Source organism: Mustela nigripes, chromosome 4 (genome assembly GCF_022355385.1).
Source record: "Mustela nigripes isolate SB6536 chromosome 4, MUSNIG.SB6536, whole genome shotgun sequence".
Classification (NCBI taxonomy): Eukaryota; Metazoa; Chordata; class Mammalia; order Carnivora; family Mustelidae; genus Mustela; species Mustela nigripes.
In genome coordinates, this window is record NC_081560.1 from 114,406,632 (window position 1) to 114,432,134 (window position 25,503).

General features: G+C 35.0%; 1 pseudogene; it reads left to right on the top strand.

Moving 5' to 3' along the window:
* Positions 1–17,713: 17,713 nt before the first annotated feature.
* LOC132016392 (mitochondrial intermediate peptidase-like) lies at positions 17,714–18,872 on the top strand (annotated as a pseudogene).
* Positions 18,873–25,503: the final 6,631 nt, after the last annotated feature.

Below are 25,503 nucleotides of genomic sequence, written 5' to 3' on the forward strand. Positions count from 1 at the left end.
CCACCACATCATTGTAATTCTATTTATAGCAGTTCTGATTATGTGGTATGGCATTTCTGGCTATTAAGAAAACATTATGGGGTGGCTGGGTGGCTTAGTGGGTTAAGCCTCTGCCTTCATCACAGGACATGATCTCAGGGTCCTGGGATCGAACCCCACATTGGACTCTCTGCTCAGCAGGGAGTTTGCTTCCTCCTCTCTCTGTCTGCCTGCCTCTATGTCTCCTTGTGATCTCTGTCAAATAAATAAATAAAATCTTTCAAAAAAAGAAGAAATTACAAGATATACTAGAAGGTAAAAACCACAGTTTGAGGAGACAAAGCAAGCATCAAAACCAGACATGAAAGAGGTATTTGAATTGAAAGACAGGGAATTTAAAGCAACTATGATGAATAGCCCAAGGGCTCTAATGGATAAAGTAAACAGAATGGAAAAACAGATGAGCCTTGTAACCTGAGAGATGGGAATCTTAAGAAAGAATCAAAAAGAAATTCAAGTACTTGAGGCTCCTGGGTGGCTCAGTTGGTTAATTGTCTGCCTTCAGCTCAGGTCATGATCCCAGAACCCTGGGATGGAGCCTGACATCAGGCTCCCTGCTCAGCAGGGGTTCTGCTTCTCCCTCTCTCTCCACCTGCTGCTTCCCCTGCTTGTGCTCACTCTCTCTCACTGGCTGTCAGATAAATAAATAAAGTTGTTAAAAAAGAAAAAAGAAAGAAATTCTAGTGCTCAAAACCACTGTAACAGAAATGAAGAATGTTTTAGATGGGCTTATTAAGTAGACTGGACACAGCTGAGGAAGAAATTTCCAAGCTAAAGAATATATTAACAGAATACTTGAAAACCAAAAAGCAAAGAGAACAAAGACAAAACATCTGAATAAGGAGGAACTGCAAGACAATTACAAAACATGTAACAAACACGTAATGGGAGTACCCAAAGAATGACAAGGAGAAAAAGAAACAAGTCACATTTGAAACAGTAATGACTGAGAACTTCCCCAAATAATGTCAGACACTCAACCACAGATTCAAGAAGTTTAGAGAACAACTGGTTGTTGTTGTTACAACAAACACAACTGGTTATATCATTTCCAAACTATAGAAAATCAAAGAAAAAGAACAAATCCTGAAAAAAGCCAGAAGAGAAAGACCATCTTACTTATACAGGAACAGACAAAGGTAAGAATTACATGCCTCAGAAACCAGGCATGTAAGATAAGAAATGAGAGTGGAGTGGAATATTTAGTGTTAAGAGGAGAAAGAAAGGAACCTACAATTTTGTACCTTATGAAATTATCTTTCAGAAGTGAAGTAGAAATAATGACTTTTTCAAACAAAAATTGAGGAAATTTGTTGTCAGTAGACCTACCTTGCAAAGTTGGTCTTGTTCGTAAAAGGAGGTTTTTTGAGAGAAGGAAAATGATATAAGAAACTTAGATCTACATAATGAAATGAAGGATATTGAAGAGGAAATGTGTGAAGGTAAAATAAAAATTTTTATTTTATATATTCCTAGCTGATGTAATAGATAACAGTTTAAAATAGTAATAGCAATAATGCATTTCATTATGTATTTATGTGTGTGTGTGTGTATGTATACATATATATGTGTGTGTGTATATGAGTGAAACCAATGATGGAAATAATACAGGGATGAAGGGGGAGGAATTAGGATTATTTTGTTATAATAAGGTCCTCAAACTACATGTGAACTGTTACAGGGTTATTTGAAAGCAGACTTAAAAAAAAAGTGACTTTGATTAGTGGTAATATATATTGCAAATTTAGGCTACTACTAAAACTAAAATAATAATAATAATAACATACTAAGAAAGAAGAGAAAATGTAATTATATAAATGTTTAATTAAAATGATGAAAAGAAAAAGATTGGAAGACAAAAATAGGAACAGAACAAGAACAACAAATACAGAACAGCAATAAATATGGTAGATATTAATGCAACTGTATCAATAATCACTTTGAATGTTAATCATCTAAGTGTACTTATTGAAATACAAAGACTGTAATAGTGGATCAAAATACAAGTCCCACCTATACGTTATGTACAAGAAAGTCATGTTATATATAAAGACACATATAGATTAAAAGTAAGGGAATGGAGAAAAATATGTCATACTTAACACTAATCAAAAAAAATGTAGGAGTAGATATATTATTTTCTTAAAGAGCAGATCTCAAAGCAAGGAAAATTAACTAAAATAAAGAAGAGGACTATATAATGACAAAAGGGTTAATTCTCCAAGAAGACAGAATATGCTCAACTTGTATAAGCCAAACAGCAGGACATCAAACTATATGATGTAAAAACTAGTAGAACTGCAGTTAGAGATTTCAATATCCCTATATCAGAATGGGATGAATCTGGTGGGCAGAAAAATCAGTAAGGACATAGCTGAACTCATAACTACCTTCAATCATTTGATATAGTTTCCATCTGTTGACTATTTTATCGCAGAACAGCAATATCCAAATATATGAAAATATTTGGCAGGATATACCACATTCTGGTCCACAAAACACACTTTAACAGATTTGGAGGAATAAAAAAGCATACAATGTCTGACCTCAGACAACAATGGAATTAAACTATAAATAACAGAAACATAAATGGAAAATCCCAAAATAAATGGAAATTAAACAACATGCTTTTAAACAACACATAGATCCAAGAAAATAATATGAAGATAAATTTTAAAGGAAAGGTCTTTAACTTAATGAAAATGAAATACAATATACCGAAGTTTGTGGTATGTAGCATAACCAGCGCTTAGAGAGATATTTATAGCATTAAATACATATGTTAGAAAAGAAGAAAGACCCAAAAATCAATGATCTAATTATCCTCCTTGGGAAACTAAAAAGAAGGGCAAATTAAATCAAAAGAGAAGAAAATAATAAGAATAAAAGCAGAAATCAATAAAATTAGAAATCGGAAATTAAAAAAAAAAAAATCGATGAAACCAAAAGCTTGTTCTTCAAAAAGGTCAATAGAAATCAATAAGCTTTTACCTAGCATAATTAAGGAAAAAAAAACATGCATATAGATGCAAAAATTCTCAACAAAGTAAAAGCATTATACACTACATCTAGTTTTATTCCCAGTATGTAACTCTGGTTCAACTTTCAACTATCAATTAATGTAAACCAAAAGGGAGAAAGAATAACAGATTATATCAAGAGGTGCAGAAATAACATTCAAAGAAAGTCAATATCCATTCATGATAAAAACTATCAGTAAACTAGGAACAAAAGGAAACTTGTTCAATGTGATAAATAATCTCTACAAAAAACTACAGATCACATTATACTTAATGATGAGAAATTCTAAACTTTCCTACTAACATCAAGTATGAGACAAGGATGTCCATTCTCACTACTTTTCAACATTGTATTGGGGGGTTAACTATGTAATAAGATATGAAAAGGGAAAAAAAGGCATAAAGATGGGGAAGGGAGAAATAAGACCATATACGATCATCTGTAGAAAATGTGAAAGAATTGACAAAAAAAAAAAAACCCACCAACTCCTGGAACTAATAAATAATTACAGCAAGGTTTCCAGATATGTGGTTAATATACAAAATTCAACTGCTTTTCCATATACTTGCAATGAATAAGTGGGATTTGAAATTAAAAACATGACAACATTTCCATTAACACCCCAAAAATGAAGTATTTAAGTATATATCTAATAATATGTATACAGGATATTTGTGAGGAAAACTATAAAACCCTTATGACTGAAATCAAAGAAAAACTAAAATGGAGAAATATTCTATGTTTATGGTTAGGAATGTTAAATATTATCAACAGGTGAGTTCCTCCTAAATTGATCTGTATGTTCAACACAATGTCAATCAAAATTACAGTATTTTGTGGATATTAAAAAATTGATTCTAAGATTTATATAGAGAGGCAAAAGATACAGAATAGCCAACACAATTTTGAAGAAAAACAGAGAGCTAGCATCACCTGACTCCAAAACTTACTATAAAGCTACAGTAATCAATACAGTGCAGAATTTGTAAAAAAAAATTATACAAAAAAGATCAGTAGAACAGAATAGAGAAATAGACCCATATAAATACAGTGAACTGATCTTTGTCAAAGGAGCAAAGCCAATACAATGGAGAAATAGTCTTTTCAACAAATGATGCAGGGACAATTTAACATTCACATGCAAAATAATTAATACAGGTGCAGACCTTATATTTCACTAAAAAACTCAAAATGAATCATAGACCTAAACATAAAATGCAAAACTACAAAACTCTCAGAACAGGAAAATCTTCGAAGACCTTGGGTATGGTGCTATCTTTTTATATACAACACTGATGGCATGATCTGTGAAAGGAAGAATGGATGAGCTAGGCACAATTAAAATGAAAAACTTGACCTTTGTGAAAGACAATGTCAAAAGAAGACAAACCACAGACTGGGAGAAAGTATTTGTAAGAACATAGCTCATAAAGGAATTTTATTCAACAATAAGAAGACAAACAATGGCCCTCAAATTGACCAAAGATATGAACAGACACCTCACCGAAGAGAATATACAGGTGGCAAATAGCATATGAAATGATGTTTCATATTATATGTCATTGGAGAAAATGCAAATTAAAACAATGAAATACTGCTATACAGCTATTAGAATGCTGAAAATCTGGACGACTGACAACACAAAATGCTTGGCGAGGATGTAGGGCAACAGGAATGCGCATTCATTGCTGGTAGAAATGGAAAACGGTATAGCTATTTGGGAAGACAGTTTGACTTGTTATTGTGAAATGACCTTGTGACTCTGCAGTCATCTTACTTAGCATTTACCCAAAGGAGTGGAAAACTTGCATCCCTACAAATACCTACACATACATGTTTATCAAAGTTTTATTCGTAAATGCCAAGTTGGAAGCAACCAAGGTGTTTTTTAGTAGGTAAGTAGATAAACGAGCCTCGGCACATTCAGACAATCGAGTATTATCCAGTGCCAAAAAGAAATGAATTTTCAAGTCATGAAAAGACATGGAAGGAACTTAAGTGCATGTTACTACATGAAAGAAGCCTATCTAAGAAGGCTACATTCCATGTTTCCAACCATAAAAGGCAAAACTAACAAGAGACAGTAAAAAAAAAAAAAATCATTGGTTTTCAGAGGTTGGTGGAGTAGGAAGAAGTAAGTGGAGCACTTTTAGGGCAGTGAAAAAAGCTTATGATACCATCATAATTCATTATACATTTGTTTAAACCAAAAATTTCCAAACCAAGAGTGAATTTTCAGATACATTACGGACTTAGGGTAATTATCATGGGCCAGTGGAAGTTCACCAATTGCAACAAATACACTGCTCTGGTGGGGCTTCTTGTAATGGGGGAGACCATGCCTGTGTGGGAGTGGGGGTGTATGGTAAATCATTGTATCTTTCAATTTTGCTGTGAATCTAAACGGCTACTCCCCAAAAATAAAGCCTGCAAAAAATCAATTACAAGTAGACTATTTGGATAGTCTAATAAATATATGCTAATCGGGTTGTAATGAATGCCATCCAAAATTTACTAGGTACAGATTATGTCAGAAAAAATAATTTAGTTAACTTTCAAATAACATGCTATGTAGGTAGTGTAATAATTTTTCAGGCAATGTAGGAATCTACATATTAATTTTCCCAATTTCTTCGAAGAAAGAAATATAGCTTTAATAATAAAATAGACGGAGAGCTCATTTACAGAGCATAAAGTGTTTTTCCCAAGGTCTTCCTCCTCTCAGAGAGCAAATTTCTGTATTTGTTTCCATCTGTATGGTATCCCATAGAATTTCTTGGAAGTTATTGTATTTTGACTACTCTGTGCCTTAGTTTTTAATACTCATGCTTGTTTTTCCTTGTTTTTATATTTTTAGCCTTAGAATTCTACTAGGGAAAAAAGGTATCCCTTTTTTCATTATTTAAACTTCCATTATTTATTTATAAACTCTCTTCCTTGTCAAATGATTAAATTGGGGAAAACTTATACATCATTGAGATTATAAAGAAGGTTTGAAACAGTAATTAATTTATTTCTCTGACATCTGCTTATTTCCTATTTTAGTGCCTGGTATTGTAGTTATCCTGATTTAATGTCCAATTCTTTATTGAGAGGACTTTACTAACAGTTTAGATGACACTTATTATTTTGAAGTAGCTCCTTTCATAAGAATGAAAAGAAAGAGATAATGTATGTATGTTGAGTACCTAGTCTTTCTATTTGTAGGTTTATTTTATGTATTTGGGGGTAGTGAGGGTGTTTAGGATGTTGGGATTTAGATCTGAGTCAAAGCCCATTATAAACCATATTTTCTGTTGGACTATATTTTTTCATGATGTGCTTTTTACATATATTAATTTGAAGGCAGGGCACGGTGACATAAGGGATGTGTGCTTTCGGCTTCATGTCAAAGCAGACCTGAAGGAATCTGATGAAAAGGGAAAGAAATGAATATGTCCTTGGACATCGGCCAGCTGTAGAGAGCTGGTTGTTAAATATCCTTTTAAATATCTAACTATATAATCGTACTGATGTCGTGAAATTCTTATTTCTGACCTTGATCCAACTGATGTCAGAGAGGTGATCTTGGGAACATTATCTCACCATAATGTGAGAATGTTAACATTATATGTGACAGTATTAATGAAGAAAATTAATGGTGTTAATGCTCTGTATGTTGTTAAATTATAAGAAATTTTTATATAAAATTAAGCATTGGAAACAAGTTACTCATTATGCAAACCGACAGTAACAATAGTACTTCATATATATTCATGAATAGTAACCACTCAATGTGGTCCAATTTTCCTCTCAGTCAGCTTTTCATCCTGACATTTTGTTTTAAAGTGGTGCAACATGTTTTTCTTTTAATTTTCTCTTGCATGAACAAGTTCAAGGCAACCAGTCTATAATTATCCATTCACAAACAATAGCTAATTGATTTTTATGTTTCTACTCTATCATCTACCTGCAGAGAAAATTAAGCGCACATCAAGAAATTATGTGCTCACTTTTGGTGTAATGTAGATTTCATTTTACCTTTGGATATGTTGATTAGAATTTTCCTTTGAGAGTTGGAGCTCGTTGGCATCTAAGCTACAGTGCTTGTGAAAGAGGAAAAAAATATGTTAAATAGTCCTATATCTTTTGGCAAGGAAAAACATGTTTGATGTAGTAAATACTAAATGCTTTTCTTAAAAAAAACAAAAAAATATTAAGTGCTGATTGCTATATAATGTATCTGTCAATTCTTAGTTTACACCATTTGACAATAGAGGTTGATTGAGCGTTTCTCTGGGAAAAATGATGAAGCTACCCAGGAGTACTGTCAAGGATCGAGGGGTTCCAAAGAATTGGAGAAATTAATTCTTGGCAAATGAACCATTATAGGGTAGCTTTCTTCTCTCAGGGGCATTGGGGCTGTCCAATACAGCAGCAACATGTGGTTATTTAAACTTAAATGAAATCAAAGTAAAATAAATAAATTCAGTCCCTCAGTTGCTGTAGACACATTCAGTGGCTAGTAGTTATGCTACTGATAATCACAGAGAACATTTCCATCATCTTTGAAGTTCTGTTGGACTAATCTGAGGTAGACTTGTGTATGGAGATGTCCAACAGTCGGCGATGCGGTTTGAAGTGAGGAACGAGATTCTATAAAGGAATACTAATTTTATGGTCACCCAATTTAAAGTAAGAGTTGGAACTATGAAATAGAAGAGACTAAGAAAGTAAGACACAGCCCTTTAAAAAGCTGGAAGACTGGATAATAAAAGAATGTTTACTTAGGAAGATTCGAACTTGCTCATGTCATCAAGATCTTGAGTAACTGGACCGGAACTTTTTTTATTTTTTTTTTAAATTTTATTTATTTATTTGACAGAGAGAGATCACAAGTAGGCAGAGAGGCAGGCAGAGAGAGAGAGGAGGAAGCAGGCTCCCTGCTGAGCAGAGAGCCCAATGCAGGACTCGATCCCAGGACCCAGAGATCATGACCTGAGCCAAAGGCAGCGGCTTAACCTACTGAGCCACCCAGGCGCCCTGGACCAGAACTTTTAATATCATCCCAGGATTATTCTTTTCCAAAAATTTGTGCAATGTGCAGTCTTACCCTGAAGATCTGAGACATTCTGTAAAGTAGCCAGAGTTTAAAATCTCATCCTTTACAGGGACTGTCACTACTCACACTTTTGGAAAATTTGGTTCTCTTTTTTTGCCTTAATGATCAGCACCAAGCTGGGTTCCAAGCATCTCAAAGTCTCTTTTTTTTCCATGCTAATGAAAGATTTGTGCAAATCTTTCTTTGGGGCAATTTTGAGGAAGTCTGAGAAATATACACACACAGACACACACACACACAAACACACACATATATGTAATACATAATATATAGAAACATATATGAGATATATAATATATTTATATAAATTTATATATAAATATATATATATAATTAATATATATATATTATATATATATACACACAAACAAGTGCTTTAAATGAAATCTCTTACCCCATATCACTTGTTACTCTGAAGGCTTTATAAACTGACTTAGCATCTGGATCAGGGGCTCATCATCTTCCATAATTGGTTTCATGATATTTACACGTTTCTTCCCCTCCCAGTCACATCCTCAGCCTTGCTTGAGGATGTCATTTTAGAAGTCACTATTCATGGTCTCAATAATTCTTGATGTTGCCAGATTTTTAAAATTATATACATTTCATTAATGAGATTTTTTACTTGCATATTTCCCTGAATATTAGGAAGCTTGAGCATCTTTCCACATGGCAGTAGCCATTTAGTTTCTTTTTTTGTGAATTGTCCTGTTTCTTTAGCGAGTTATTTTTCTTTATTTTCAATAAAAATGCATCTGTTTATTTATTAAAATTCTTAGTGTACTGTCTTGATTGTTTCCTTATGTTTTAAAAATAATTTCTTCTTCCACAGCTTGTCTTTTTAGCTCTTTTAATGGTATCTTTCTGTAGACATACATTTTATGTTTTAATGTAGTCATATTTATTGAGTTTTACTTTTATGGTTTATATGTTTTGTACCTGTATACATCTTAACCTATCCAAGACGAATGACATGTTCTCGCACATTTTCTCTTAAGAGATGTAGAATAGTGCTTTCATTTACATACTTATTCTAAACTGGCTTTATATTTCCTGTTATAGGAGGTAATTAAAAAAAAAGAACAATCAATTGCTTATAGCCAGTTATTGACAAGTTCATTATTTTATTTTATTTTAATTTTTCAAATATTTTACTTATTTATTTGTCAGAAAGAGAACACAAGCAGGGGGAGCAGCCGGCAGAGGGTTAAGCAAGGAGCCCGATATGAGACTCAGTCCCAGTATTCTGGGTTCATGACCTGAACAGAAGGCAGATGCTTAGCCAACTGAGCCTCCCAGACATCCAACGAGTTCATCATTTTAGTGCTTTTCTGTAGAGCCACTTATGTCATGTGTCAGGATTACATTGGTGGGTAGTTTGGTATGGCCTTCATGCTCTGTCTCATTGGTCTCTTTGTCCCTGTGCCAATACCATAGTGTCTTATGGTGACATTAGATCTTGATTTTTCATGGGCAAAATATCCTTATTCTTTCTTCAATATTTTGATCTTGCTCCTGGCCCAGGAAGCTGCTTAGTTTATTTCTGAGTCACTAAATAATCACTTTTATTTAACATCACTTTCATATTATATCTATCTTCATGGCAGGCGGTATGCTCCAGATTCTGTGTTTACTATGCCTTCTCGACCTTGCCAAGATCTTCAGTGCCTTTGTGTTGATCTTTTGCCCGTGTGCAGTCCATTCACTTAGGGTCATTGTATGAAACACATATGGTGCTCCCACAGTATGCTTGAAAATGGAAGAAGTTGGTCAGGATTGGTTAGCAAGGAATGAAGATGTGCAGACAACCCAAATGTGTCTTCAACACATCTTTCTGCCTCTGGTATCACTGCAACTAGAATTTCAATAGCTTCCTATCGATGGTTAGGAGCAATCATGACTCATCTTTCAGAATCAAAGTGGCAGTCTTGGACTCCAATACTTTAAAAACATTATGTTCCTGATTTAAGTTTCCTGTCCCTAGGAACTTGTGATTTAAATTGCCCCAGTTCAGAATCATAAGGATAAGAAACAATTATAGTATCTTTTATTTTTCACTTACTTCATTTAAATTCAATTAGTTAACATATACTGTGTCCTTGGTTTCAGATGCAGATTTCAGTATTTTATCAGCTGCATATAACACCCAGTGTTCATCACATCACATGGCCTCCTTAATGCCCATCACCCAGTTACTCCATCCCCTCATCTCCCCTCCAGCAGCCCTCGGGTAGTGTCCTGTAGTTGAGTCTCATAGTTTGTCTTCATCTCTGATTTCATCTTATTTTATTTTTCCCTCCCTTCCTCTATGATCCTCTTTTTTTTTTTTTTTTTAAATCAACATATAAGGTATTATTTGTTTCAGGGCTACAGGTCTGTGGATCATCAGTTTTACACAATTCACAGTGCTCACCATACCCTCCCAGTGTCCATCACCCAGCCACCCCATCCCTCCAACCCCAGCAACCTTCGGTTTATTTCCTGAGATTAAGAGTCTTTGTTTGGTTTGGCTCCCTCTCTGGTTTCATCTTGTTTCATTTTTCCCTCCCTTCCCCTATGTTCCTCTGTCTTGTTTCTCAAATACTACAGATCAGGGCCAGTCCTCTGTTTTAAAAACAATTATATAAAATTCAATCATTTGTTGCAACTATAGGAGGTACCAGCTCTATCTCCAACTCTTATATATATGGACTTGTGCTAGTAAGAGGAGGGAGAGTCTTCTTTACTGTTGACCATCTTGTGTCCCCTTAGCCAGCTTCCAGCTTGATCTGGTATCCCCTAGCTCATGTAGCTGGCATTCTTTCTTTTTTTAAAGATTTTATTTATTTATTTGACAGAGATCACAAGTAGGCAGAGAGGCAGGAAGAGAGAGAGGAGGAAACAGGCTCTTCGCTGAGCAGAGGCCAACGCGGGGCTTGATCCCAGTACCTCGGGATCATGACCTAAGCTGAAGGCAGAGGGTTTAACTCACTGAGCCACCCAGGCACCCCAGGCATTCTCTTATTATGTAAGCTCTTTGCATGCTCTTGGCAGAGTTCATGATCCTATCTGTGGGTGAGTTCTAGGGCTCCACCTCTTCCCCCTTTCTTAAAAATCTAATGTATGTTCTTGTTGGGAGCAATGATGTGAGAAATACTCTGATCTAGAATATGACATTTAGCCTGGACACTCCTATGGACTGAAGGCTTGTGTCCCTCCACCTGCAAATAATCATTACGGGTCATAATTGCACCATGTATTTTGTAGCATTATGAGGCCTCTTAATAGTGCCATGTCTATTTGGTAAATATACTGTAACCTTGTGGTTTTGAAAAGGAATTTAAAAATCACTCTTTTGGTGTGCTATACTAATATGAAAATGGCATTTTCTGTACCATACAGTTAGATTTTAATTTTCTTACCTTGTCTCCAAGGTGAACAGGCTGTGCTAGTAAGCTAAATGTCAGGGATTGAAGTTAAAAAAAAAAAATATGTAAGGTTTTTCAATAAGAACATAGTGGTGAAATTCTTACCTTCTTAGTTTGTTTTTTAGTTTTCGTTTTCACAACTCAGTGACAGAAAGTCAAATAAGAGGTGAGATATGGGGCGCCTGGGTGGCTCAGTGGGTTAAGCCGCTGCCTTCGGCTCAGGTCATGATCTCAGGGTCCTGGGATTGAGTCCCGCATCGGGCTCTCTGCTCAGCGGGGAGCCTGCTTCCCCCCGTCTCTCTCTCTCTGCCTGCCTCTCCATCTACTTGTGATTTCTCTCTGTCAAATAAATAAATAAATAAATAAATCTTTAAAAAAAAAAGAGGTGAGATATGTGGGACAAATTTCAAAATAGCTTTTATAAACCTCATATGGCATCAATTAATGAAATGTTTCTAAATTTAGATTTAATATTGAATTTGTACACAGACCCAGAGAATATCAACCACTATTTTAAATCAAAGCAATTGCACTTTATTAATAGAACAGGCCCCTTTTATAGCAAAACTTATTTAATTCTGATGGATTTAACTTTAAGGAAATGAATCAAATATAATAATATTTTAAAATAGAGAATCACTGTAAAATAACTTTGTAAGTCTGCAATTATTCAATATTGCACACATGTTCTAGGTAATTCCATTATCCTCCTAATTAACATCTAGTCTTAATTTAATTGGTATGGTCTCTTCTCGTTACAGTTCATTTGTTATTTTTAAAAATATATTTACTGGGAACACACAATATGTTAGACTGTACTAAGCACTCATGGAAATTATAATTCAGTAAGGGAGTGAAAATAATAAATGAAGCAAGAAATGAACACGTAATTGCCAATTGTGAACAGTACAAGAAGGAGAAAACAAGAGCAGCCTCTGAAAACACTGGAGAGCTAGCTCATCCTGACTACAGAATTTAAAGAGGGTGGTGAAAGTTGAGGAAGATGGAAGGTACAGCTATAGAGATTGGGTTCAACTCCAAAAAAGGATGAGTAATTGGGAATTTATAGCCCAGGAGCAGGGTAGGGTTCAGTGAATGGAAAATTAGTAAGAGCAAATACCAAGGGTGAAACGTGAAGGGGATTCTGGCTAAGTCAACCCAACAGGCTTCTTTGGGGCCAATAGGCCAGGGAGATCAGATATTACCTGTGTGTGGTAGAGGAGAAAGAACCTGACTGATATCTAGGGTGATCAATATTGAGAATAGGGGGGTTCTGCTTCAACTAACTTAACAGGGTTCTTGCTAGAACTGGATTTTCAACTGTGCACACATGGACCTATGGTTAAGTTTAGGCCTGACTATGGTTTGGTCAAGAAAACATTTGTTGGTATATTTAGATGAGATATTAATAAATATTAATAATTATTAATAACACATTAACTATTGTTAGTACAGAATTAAAATTACATAAAACATACCATCTTACAATTTGCTTTACCCACTTGTTTGCACCATGCAAATATATGGATGTATTTATTTTATGTAGACTTAATTTATTTTGTTAGTTTTCTGTATTTGGGCATTTTGGTAGTTTCTTTTTGGTTGTTTTTGCTATGATAAGTGACTAAAGAATTTGTGCCCATAAATCTCATTAGCTCACTTGCTTTTAATAATGGGGACTTTAGCCATAACATAATGTGTTTATATATAGTGTCAAATCCTTAGAAACTGATGCTTGAGGAAATGGGTAGGAAGATTTAAGATACTCTTGAAATACGGCGTCGAATTGTTTTTCATAAAATTTGTTTGGTGTTTAATGAACGACATTATCAGTTTGGGAGGGCCTGTTTCCTGAACATTAATACTTTAAAATTAAGCTGTTTTTAAAATTATTTTTAGTAATTGTACATTCACATGCAGTTGTGTGATCCAAGATGAAGAGATCCCACATACGCATTCCCTAATGTGACCTTAGGTAACATCTTGTCCACCTAGAGCAAAAGATCTCTCCTACATATTGTTCTTAGACAGCCAGGGTACAGAGCATTGCAATCACCACAAGATTAGTTCATTATTAATACATTCCTATCTGTAGTTACAGCTCACATCTCCTCTGAATCCACTTCTTATCCCCTGGGAACCAGGAATCTGTCCTGCATTCCTAAAATATCATCATATACTGTGTAAATTTCCTGGTTTGGATTTTTTTCTCACTCATCATAATTCTCCGGAATGTCATCTAGATTGTGTATTAAAGGTCTCTATTTATTGATTGATGGATTAATGAGTGATACTTCATGATATGGTTGTACCACAGTTTGTCTAATCATAAGCCCATTGAAAGACAAGAACCCATTGAGCTTTTAGCAGTTTTTGGTTCTTACGAATAAAGATACTCTCACAATATGCTGAGATTTTTGTTTGAGTATAAAATATCATTATTCTTGATAAATTGCCCACACGGAAATTACTAGGTTTTACAGTAAGTACAGGTCTAGCTTGTGAAAGACACTGCCAAGCTGTTTCCCAGAGTGGCTGTATCAATTCACATTCCCACAGGCAACACATGTGTGATCCGGTTGTTCTGGATCTCAGCCAGTATTTGCTGGGGCTATTTTTATTTTAGCCATACTGATAGGTGTACCATGGTACCTCCTATGGTTTTAATTTGTGTCTCCTAATGCTTGTTTGTCATCTCTATATCCTCTACGGTGAAATAGCTGTCCATTGCTTTTACCTATTTTCTAGGATTGTTGTTATTTTTTTCCACTGTTAGATCATGATAGCTTTCTTTAAAAAATGTTTTATTCTGGATACTAGCCTTTTGTCAGGTATGTGATAGATATGTATTTTGCAGATATAGTCTCTCAACATGTATGTACTTTTTTCATTCTTTTCATAGGATCTTCATAGAGCAAACATTTTTAATTTTGATGATGCCCCTATTCATCAGCTTTTTCTTTAATATATCCCATTTTGGTGTCAAGTCTAAGAATTACTTGCCTCCTCCTAGATCCTAAAGATTTTGTCTTATTTTTTTAACCAATAAGTTTCATTGTTTTATATTTCACACATAAGTCTGATACATTTTGAGGTAATTTTTGTGTAAATTGTGAAATAAGTTGAGGTTCATTGTTTGTCTGTGGGTATGCAGTTGATTCAATACCATTTATTGAAAAGGCTATCTTTATTCCACTAAACTGTTTTTGGTTTTGCACATTTGTCAAAAATCAATGGGGCATATTTATGTGGGTATGTTTTTGGGTTCTCTCTTCTGTTGTACCTGTCTGTGTGTCTTATCACTCCACCAATATCACAAAGTCTTGATTTCTGTACCTCCCTAAAAGATCCTGAATGAGGTAGCCAGTTCCAGCTCTCTTAATTCTTACTTTTCCACAATTGTTTTACCTATTTTAGTTCTTTTGCAATATTACATAATTTTTAAAATAAGCTTGTCTATATCTACCCAAAGCTTTGATGGGACTTTCTTAGGAATTGCCTTAAAACTTTATATTAATAAGTAAGAAATTGACATCTTTGTTATGTTGGACTGCCTATTAATGAATACAATATATCTATTTATTTAGATCTCCTTTGATTTATTTCATCAGCACTTTGTAGATTTCAGCATATATGTTTTGTTGGATTTAGACCTAAGCATTTTCTTTATTTTTTTTTAGTGATTTCAAATGGTATTTTCTAATGGTTCTCCAGAGAAGTTTTACTATATATGAACTTTATACAAGAATGTAGCTATGCATAACTATATATGTAACTATGTATGGCTGTATGTAGAGAAATATGTAACTATATCTATATCTATGTATCTATCTATAATTATGTAATCATATATATTTGACTATATAACAATGTAAGTACATATATATATATTACTGTATTATCTGTGTGTATGTGTGTATATATATATATATATATACATAGAGAGAGAGAGAGAGAGAAAGAAAGAGTGAGAGAGAGAGGGAGACTTAGGAGGCTGAGAGAAAGCCCACACACAGTTTGACATCTCCAGTCTAGAAGCTAGAGAACCAGTGGTGTAATCATTGTGAGTCCTGAGTCTGGAAGACAAAGAAGTAGGAAGTCTGTTGTCCCAGGGCAGGAGAAGGTAGAATTCTCAGCTCAGGAAAAGTAAGAGAATTCCCTCACTGTTTTGCTCTGTACAGCTCCTCAAGGAATTGGATGATGTCCACCTGCACTGTTGAGGGTGAATCTTCTTCACTGAGCCTGCTCATTCAAACGTTAATGTCTTTCTGAAACACTGCACAGATGTACCCCGAAATACTGTTTTACTATCTGGGCATTCCTTAGCCTAGTCAAGTTGGCATCTAAAATTAACCATTACAGTATTGCCATCTTAATTTAATTATTAGCTTTAGGAAGGTTTTTTAAAAAAATATATTTCTTAGACTTTTATACAGAAATAATTGTGTTTCCTCTGAGTAATGATAGTTTTGTTTCTTCTTTTATGATATGTATGCCTTTTGTTTCTTTCTTTATTATTTATTTATTTATTTATTTAGTCCTCAGCTTATTGCACTGGCTAGATCTTCCAGCATTAGGTTGAATAAAGTGCTGAGAGCAGACATCCTTACCTTGTCCTAATCCTAGAGGGGAAGTACTCCAACTTTCATCATTAAGTAGGATGTTAGCTACAGGGTTTTTGTAGATTCTATTTTTCTAAGTGAGTGAGTTCCCCTCTATTCCTTTTTATCTGGGCGTTTTTAACATGAATAGCTTAAATTTTACCAAGTGGTTTTATTCCACCAATTGATATGATCGTGTTTTCTCTCATTCATGTCGTTAATATGTGGATTATGTTGTTTGATTATCAAATATTGCTCAAGAATTGCTTCTCAGAAATGAATCCCACTTAGTCAGGCTTTTATATATTTCCACACTCAATTTGAAAATACTTTATTAAGGATTTTTCGTCTGTATCACAAGGGATATTTTTCTGTAATTTCACTTCTTTGATTGTTTCTTTTTCTCTTCCTGGTACTATGTTTGTCTGGGTTTGGAACTAATGTAATACTAGCTTTATAAAATGAATTGGAAGGTATTCCCTCCTCTTTCATCTTCTGGAAGGGATTATGTAGCACCGATGTTCATTCTTTGTTAATGACTTGGTAGAAATCCAGTGAAACTATCTGAGCCTGAAGATTACTTTTTTGGGGGAGAGTTTTTAAATTATGAATTCATTTTCCTGAATAGTTATAGGGCTATGCAAATTGCCTATTTCATATTTGGTTAGTTGTGATAGGTTTTTTTTTTTTTAAGGAATTGCTCCATTTTATGTAAGTTGTCTAGTATATCTGTGTTCAGCTGTTCTCCGCATTACCATATTATCCCTTGGCTGTTTGCAGGGTCTGTGGTGACATCCTGTTTCATTCCTGATATCATTAGTTTATGTCTTTACTCATTTCTTTGTCAGTAGTGCTAGAAGTGTGACAATTTTTTTTGTATTTTTGAAGAACCAGAAAATACATTATTTTAAATTGCACATAAAAAATTCACTAATAGACCAATTCTGGATCAGAACAAAATCTCAACAACTTTAAAAACAAAGTGTGTTTTCTGACCACAACAGGATCCATAATATATTTGGAAAATGCCAATATATATGGAAATTAAATAGCATGCCTTAAAATAACCAGTGGGTCAGAGAAGAAAAGCCTGGAAAAACTTAAAACAAACAACAACAACAACAACAAAAAAAAACCCCTGAAGTTATTGAGAAATGAAAACTGAGTGTGGTAGAATATAACTACAGGAGTACTTAGATAGAAATTTAAAATGATGTTTATGTTAGAATGAAAAAAAAATTCAACATAATGATCTTAATGTGTTATTTAAGAAGTTAGCAAAACAGTCGCCAATTTAAACCAAAGCTAGCAGGAAAAAGAAAATAAAAAGCAAAAGTCAAGGAAATCAAGACTGGTCCTGCAGTGCTGAGGTGGGAGTGGGGGTGGAGATAAAGCTGGGAAAGTCAGCTCAGGACGTGGACACAATGGTGAGCTCCTGAAGCCTTGGCAGCCTCAGAGCCAGGATCCCAGCCAGAGGGGTTAGCACCAGCTAGTCCCTGTTGGATACTGTCTTCAATTTCAAGCCCCAGGACGATTGCCTGGACATGTTCGCCAAGCATGGAGTCTCTGAGCTCACTACCCCGGATATATTTCAAATTGCACAGGAAAAAGCCTCAAGAAAGGATTGCTGGTGGAGCATGCATTCTCTGCATTGCCTGGGCCCTACACTCTGCTCCTCAGATGCCCTCTGGGATTGATTCCTCATGCAGAGTGGCTGATTTTGTGAAAGTTGCTCACCCGAAGCAGATGAACTTTGCAGGTGTACTGGCACCAGGGAGAAGAGTTAAGCACAAATGTAGAGTTATATCAGAGTTTGTGAAAATTACCAACTGATTAAAAGACTTGGGGATTCCTTTTATCCAGAAACCAACTGAGTGGTGGAACTGACTATGTTTGACTTTGAAATCAGTGGAATTCATCTAGACAAAGAAAAACATTAAAGAACAGTGGATCTTACTGTTAAAATCTTGGATTTGAGTAGAGCATTTTTTATGGGGAGTGACTTTTCCAAGATTGATAAGCATTTCTTATCAGAATACTTTTGCCATAACTTTATATTTGATGGAGGTCCTGTAACAACTGATGGTCTACATGAAGAAGCACCAGATATTTTGGGCAAGAAGCTACTTACACAATTTTTCCTTGTCCCAAAGCTAGCTCATTGAAATGTTCAGAAAAGCTGCTTAACAGCAGAAAACTTATGACAAAGTTAGTGGGATATTTTACATTTTCTCACATGGCTTCCCAAAGAACAGTAGCTAAAAATTCAGACTTTCATGCAATTTCTTGAGAAATTATTTGTCAATTTATCCAGCAGAGGTATAAGAGATTTTTTTTTAGGAGATAAGAGAAATAAAGGTGAAACAAAATCTTCAAAATTCCGAATGAGTGCCTTGGGACCCCCCTCCATTTGAAGGTATGATTCATGCAGGGAGATAGACTGTTGAGTCCATTTATATTGACATGCTACTCCTTGAAAGCATGAGTGGAAGAAGGTCTGAATATTTTTTTAACTAATTTCTGGGGATTCTGTTGTCTGCAGAGCTGCCTGGAAAATGTGGTGTGGTGTGAACATGTTAGAATATTGGCTGTGGTTCACAAATCTGGAGGATTGCGAGGGTGCATTTACTGTGAACAGACAAACCACACCAGGGTTGTCATTTTACAGTCCATGGAAGCAGCCCTAAAGAAAGAGACTGTTAACTCCAGTGTAGTTCTTAAACTGTATCTTCCTCATTCCTCAGAGAATTCATCAACTTTATTCACTCTTGGGATGATGGAAAATCAGTCTCATTCCTGGGTGTAAAGTGGAAAACTACTTGAAATAAAAAATGAACTATTGATAAAAGCAGCAAAATTAATGAACCTCAAATGATTAATGCTAAATGCAAAAAGCCAGCAACAAAATGGTACCTTATGCATTATTCCATTCATATGACTTTCTGGAATAGATAAACTTAGAACAACAGAAAACAAAGTAGTGATTATGGCAGCTAGATTTTGGAGGAGATTGACTGCCAAGTGCCAGGAGAGAATTTAAGGTGCTTAGTAAATATTCTGGTTATTTTGTTAGTTACCTGCCTGTACATTTTTATCCAAATTCATGGAACTGTATGCTTTAAAACAGTGAATTTCATTGTGCATGTTAAACCTCATTACTCACTTACAAATTTATCCTTTTTTCCCACTGGCTGATCTACCTACCAGAAAACATTTGGGTATAGCTTAATGCAATCTGAGCTTTCCAAGAATACAAACACCCCACAAAATGAGAGAAAAGTACAATTCATTTCATTAGAACTTTATTGAGAATTAGTCACCACTTGGAAAAATAATATGATGCCATGAATGTTTTTGATTCTGGAACAAAACATTTCTATGCAATAATGTACTTATAGCTGTTGCATTTATAGTGATAGGTTCTATAAGGGCAAGCTCTGTGATCTTCATTATCATTCCTTGTAGTCTTCTCTAGCATTTACATATTGAAAACACAATCCTTTTTATAAGTTATTTTTTTCCTTTCTCCTTTATGCAATAATTTGGGAATTATATTGATGTCCCTAAAGTCATATGTATGTAGGTAAGTTTCATTCTGTAAACATTTTCTTTTAGCCTAAGAACATTAAATGTGATAGAGTTGGGAACAACTTATAAGTCATCCCTGAGCTACTTAGTATTTCTCTTCAGTGTATACACATGACACAGTTCCAATTATCCCAAATTTTATTCTCCTATTTTAGTTTCCTATTATGCTTTTAAATTTGGTCTCCAGCTTTGTTGAGGTATAACTGACAAATGCAGTTGTAAGTTACTTAAAATGTACCACATGATTTGATTTATGTATGTACTGTGAAAAGATCCCCCTATCAAGTTAATTAACACATCTGTCACTTTACATATTTACTTTTTTTTTGTTGTTAAGAACATTTAAGTTCAACTCTCTTAGCAAATTTCAATTATGAAATACATCATTCCCAACAATAGTGTCTATGGTACACATTAGATCTTCAGAACTCATTCATCTTGGTACTCTTTTCCCTCTATTTTAGTTATTAATTTGAAATGGTGTCTACCCAGATCAAACACTTCTTCTGCCATATTTAACCATAAAAATGGTAAGTAGCAAGAAGAGCACAACTTTTCCATAGGAATTAAGTCACACATTTCAAATACTTTAGATTTATAATTCACATAAACTTCCTTAAAGATAACAGAGTATTTCAAGTCTTAAAGTTAACACTAGAAAAGTTATGTGAGTCTTGTAATAAAAGAAAACAAAAATAGAAAGGGAAAATAGGGGGGAAAGACTTGGTATCAAAGAAATCAAGTGGATTAATAATTGATCCAGTAAACACAGTGATATGGATCTTAGAGAAACACCTAAAGTTAAATTCAAACTTTCTAGTATGAAATAAGTCTTTCTTTGCCATCTTTTTTACCACCTTTTATGGACTAAATTGCATTTCCTCTGGAATTTATATGTTGAACTCCTAACCCCACAATGTGACTATATTTAGGGAGAGTGTCTTTAAGAAGGTAAAATTAAATGAGATAATAAGGATGGGTTCTACTCTCTTAAGATTGGTACATTTATAAGAAATGGCAGAGACTCCTATAATCTCTCTGCACACACAGAGATCATGTGAGAAAACAACAAGAAGGCAGCTGTCAGCAAGCAGGAAGAGAGTCCTCACTGGAAAATGAATTTTCCAGGAACTGAATTTTGACCTTCTCCTCCAGAATTGTGAGAAAATAACTTTTATTTTATTTATTCATTTAATCTATTTTATTTTATTTTATTTTATTTTATGAGAGAGAGCGAGAGAGAGAGAACATGTGCACATAAGCAGGAGGGGTGGGTGGCAGAGGGAGAGGGGGAGAGAGCATCTCAGGCAGGCTCCCCACTCAGTGTAGAGCCTGATGCAGGGCTCCATTTCACGACCCTCAGATCATGACCTGAGCCACAATCAAGAATCGGATGCTTAACTGACGGAGCCACCCAGGTACCCTGAGAAAATAAATTTCTGTTGTTTAAACTCCCCAGTTGGTGGTATTTTGTTATGGAAACCTTAGCAGAGCAACATAATACCTGTTGTCCCCAGTAGCCATTTTTAGCTCGCAGATCAGAGCATATGTCCCTTTGAGTTCATCATATATCCCTAGATGTATTTTGTATGTTGGTGGTGTTTTAGTTGCTTGAGATATAGCAGTGTAGTAAATCTATAAAGATTCCAACCTCATAGAACACATTCTAGTGGGAAAGAGAAAAGTAAATAAGTCAATAATTTCACAATGTAGTATCAGTTAAATGCTAGGACAATGACAATAAAGAATAAAGAGGACTATAATGGTAGGCATGGCTACTATAAAAAATCAAAGAGTTCTTTCTGAGAAGAAGGCAGCTGGACAGAAATATGAAAAAAAACAAGTGAAGTGTCATATAATAATGAGGTAGCAGTGGACCAATAGTGAATTCAAAAGCCTCAAAGTGAAAATGTGCTTGGGACCTTTAAAGAATCACCTGAAGGCTGGACACATGAGCTCTGTGAATAGGTGAGAGAAACAAGATAGACAATGGGAAGAATATGAGGCTTTGGTAGGAACTTTGGAGAGAGTGTGGGGAAAGGGTGTGCCTGGGTTCACATGCAGTTATAAGGCTGTTTGAGCAACAGTTGGAATAATTGAATTTAAGAGGGACAAGAGGGGAATCGAGGGAAACAACCAAGGCATTGTTAATAAGAAACCATCTCCTTGTATTTTCTCATTTCTAATTCTTCAGTGGCAGCCAGTGGGGTCTAGCCCCTCAGAGGCTGCAGTTGAGGAAGAACAAAAAAATAACAAGACAGTGAGATAGCATGAATTAATCCCCAAGTGAATATGAACTGGTTTCAGGGAGTCAGATAAAGCCAGTTGTTCCATAAACAAATTTACTCCAATCAATCAAGGATTTAGTGAGACCAACATTAGGACTTAGATGAAATTAAATTCTTGTTCTAGTAAGAAATTGTGATTCTGAAATCAGTAGTTACACAAGTGCACTTTAAAAATACAGATGCATATTTCAATAGGTTTTGGCTGTTCATGAATAAACCAGTAACACAGAGGACAGTGGGAGATGGAGAGAAGAAGTGATTTGGGAGAAATTGGAGGGAGAGAAAAATCATGAGAAATTGTGGACTTTGAGAAACAAACAGGGTTTTGGAGTGGGGGTGCTTGGGAGGTTGGGTGAGCCTGGTGGTGGGTATTATTGAGGGTATGTACTGCATGGCACACTGGGTGTGGTGCATAAACAATGAGTTTTGGAACATGGAAAAGAAATAAAATAAAATAAAATAAAAATTAAATAAAATGAAATAACATGAAATGAAAAAAGTTATTACCAATTATTTTAGTAATATGAAATACAATCAAATGAGTTTTCCTAACATCAAGGAAGAAATTCCATCTTGAAAATAAGTGAAATAGAATCTTATTTGTGAAACAACCAGGATGAAATATTATTTGTGATACACTATGTGGTAAACATTGTTTTTATGTGTGTGTGTATCTGAGTTTAGGAGAATTTCTTTCATATACTGAAAAAAATTAACAATCATGTCACCTAGAATGCATTTTTTTATTGTGCTATGTTAGTCACCATACAATGCATCATTAGTTTTTGATGTAGTGTCCCGTGATTCATTGTTTACATATAATACCCAATGCTCCATGCAATATGTACCCTCCTTAATACTCACCACAAGGCTCACCCATCCCCCCACTCTCCTCCCCTCTAAAATCCTCAGTTTGTTTCTCCAAGCCCGCAGTCTCTCATAATTCTTCTCCCCTTTTGTTTTCCCCCCTTTCCTTTTCCTTTTCTTCTCCTAATGTCCTCCATGGTATTCCTTATGTTCACAAGTAAGTGAAACCATATGATAATTGACTTTCTCTGCCTGACTTATTTCACTCAGCATAATTTCCTCCAGTCCCAACCTTGTTGATGCAAAAGTTGGGTATTCATCCTTTCTGATGGCTGAGTAATATTCCATTGCATATATGGACCACATCTTCTTTACTTGTCTTTTGGAGGGCATGGTGGACATGGCTGCTATGACATTGGGTACATATGGCCCTTCTTTTCATTACATCTGTATCTTTGGGGTAAATACCCAGTAGTGCAATTGTTGGGTCATAGGGTAGCTCTATTTTTAATTTGTTGAGGAATCTCCACACTGTTTTCCAAAGTGGCTGCACCAACTTGCATTCTCACCAATGGTGTAAGAGGGTTCCCCTTTCTCCTCATCCTCTCCAACATTTGTTGTTTCTTGTCTTGTTAATTTTTTCATTCTAACTGGTATAATGTGGATTTGATTTGAATCTCCCTGATGGCTAGTGATGATGAACATTTTTTCATGTGTCTGTTCATGTCTTCTGCCCATTTTTTGACTTGATTATTATGGATGTTGAGTTTGAGAAGTTCTTAATAGATCTTGCATATCAGTCTTTTCTCTGTAGTGTCATTTGTGAATATCTTCTTCCATTCTGTGGATTGCCTCTTTGTTTCATTGACTATTTCCTTTGTTGTGCAGAAGCTTTTTTTCTTGATGAAGTTCCAAAAGTTCATTTTCCCTTTTGTTTCCCTTACTTTTGGAGATGTGTCTTGAAAGAAGTTGTTGTGACTCATGTCAAAGAGGTCACTCCCTATATTCTCCTGTAGGACTTTGATGGGTTCCTCTCTCACATGGAGGTCTTTCATTCATTTTGAGTTTATCTTAGTGTATGGTGTAAGAGAATGGTTGTGTTTCATTCTTCTGTACATGGCTGTCCAATTTTCTCAGCACTATCTATTGAAGAGAAAATCTTCTTTTCCACTGCATGTATTTTCCTGCTTTGTAGATTATTTGACCGTGAAGTTGAGGGTCCATATCTGGGCTCTCTACTCTGTTCCATTGATCTATGTGATCTATGTGTCTTTTTGTTAGAATGCACACTTTAAAATAAATGTTAGGGAATGCCATGAATTAGCCATTTTTGTGCCTTTATTATATTAAGTGATTAAATTATTAAATGTGTAAATGACACAATAATGCCCATATTTTCAAAACCAAGTTCATTGCCATTTTCTAAAAAACTGTTTCACTAATTGTCCTTTATAGTTTATATTTTTCCAGGCTGAAGATGAGAGATAAAATATATTATTAATAAAATACTTAATATTTTTTTCTGGCTTTGCCTGTATCTATCAAATTTCCTGAATTTTCAAAGTGCAATCAATCTTCTAAGGGTCGTTTGCCTATACTACCATAGGCAATGTGGTGTTTCTTTTGTCTTTCTGTTTCTTTGTTTTATTTTCCTATCAGCAACAATCACTTGGATCTCTGCTGTTTCTGGTGCAAAATTACACCTTCATTATCCAATAGGCTTTAAAAGTGTCTGCATTAGAAAATACTACCCATCAAAACCTTATGAGACTTTAATCTATGGTCCCTCAATGTTGTCAGTGCCAAAAGCCGCATCTTGAAGGCACTGGCATTTGGACCCCTCCCTTCCTTTTTTTTTTTTTTTTCCAGAGGCATCCTCTGTTGGGGAACACTGGGCTAGTGGATTTAACTAATAATATGCACTATGTTGTATCCAAATGCAAGCCATATCCCCCAATGGTTAAACATGAACGTTCTGCCAAGTTTGTGCACACCAGCTCTCTGTTAGAATGAATTTCTTATTATGAAAATTCTTAGCCTTCAAATCTCTGAATGAAGCAAAGTGATTAAAATTTAACTCTGAATGAGTCAGAATGATTGAATCTCAAGACATCCATATCATCCCAAATTAAGAATTCAGTTCACTGAGGTAACCCAAAGTCTCATGAGTAAGTGGTTTAGGGTTGTGGAATAGGACAAAATCCTGACTAATAAGACACGAAAGTTAATCGAAGGAGGGACTTTGGAAAAGCTTACTTATTCCTAAAATGAAACAATATGAAAAATAGTTCATTTTCTCTGAATTTTTCATGAGTTAATATAATCCCTAGAACTGCTGCAACTGCCTGGAATCACAAAAGCACCCCATCACCACCCTCTGGAGATGGCAGGGAGGAGAAGTAGAAAGTAACCTTGACACTAATGATCAAGCTGGATTCTGAAGTTCACAGCTAGTATTACTCTTAGTTCCCCCCTGCAGACATGAAATGGAAACATAAAATTGCATGAAATTAATAAGGAAGCAGGGAATTTATCTAAAAAAACACACATTGTTTTCACTTATGAATATCAGAGAATAATTAATTGAATATCAACTCTGTGTTAGCAGCCAATCTCAAAGAGCTCTGGGTGTGGTTGAATGCATGTGTGGA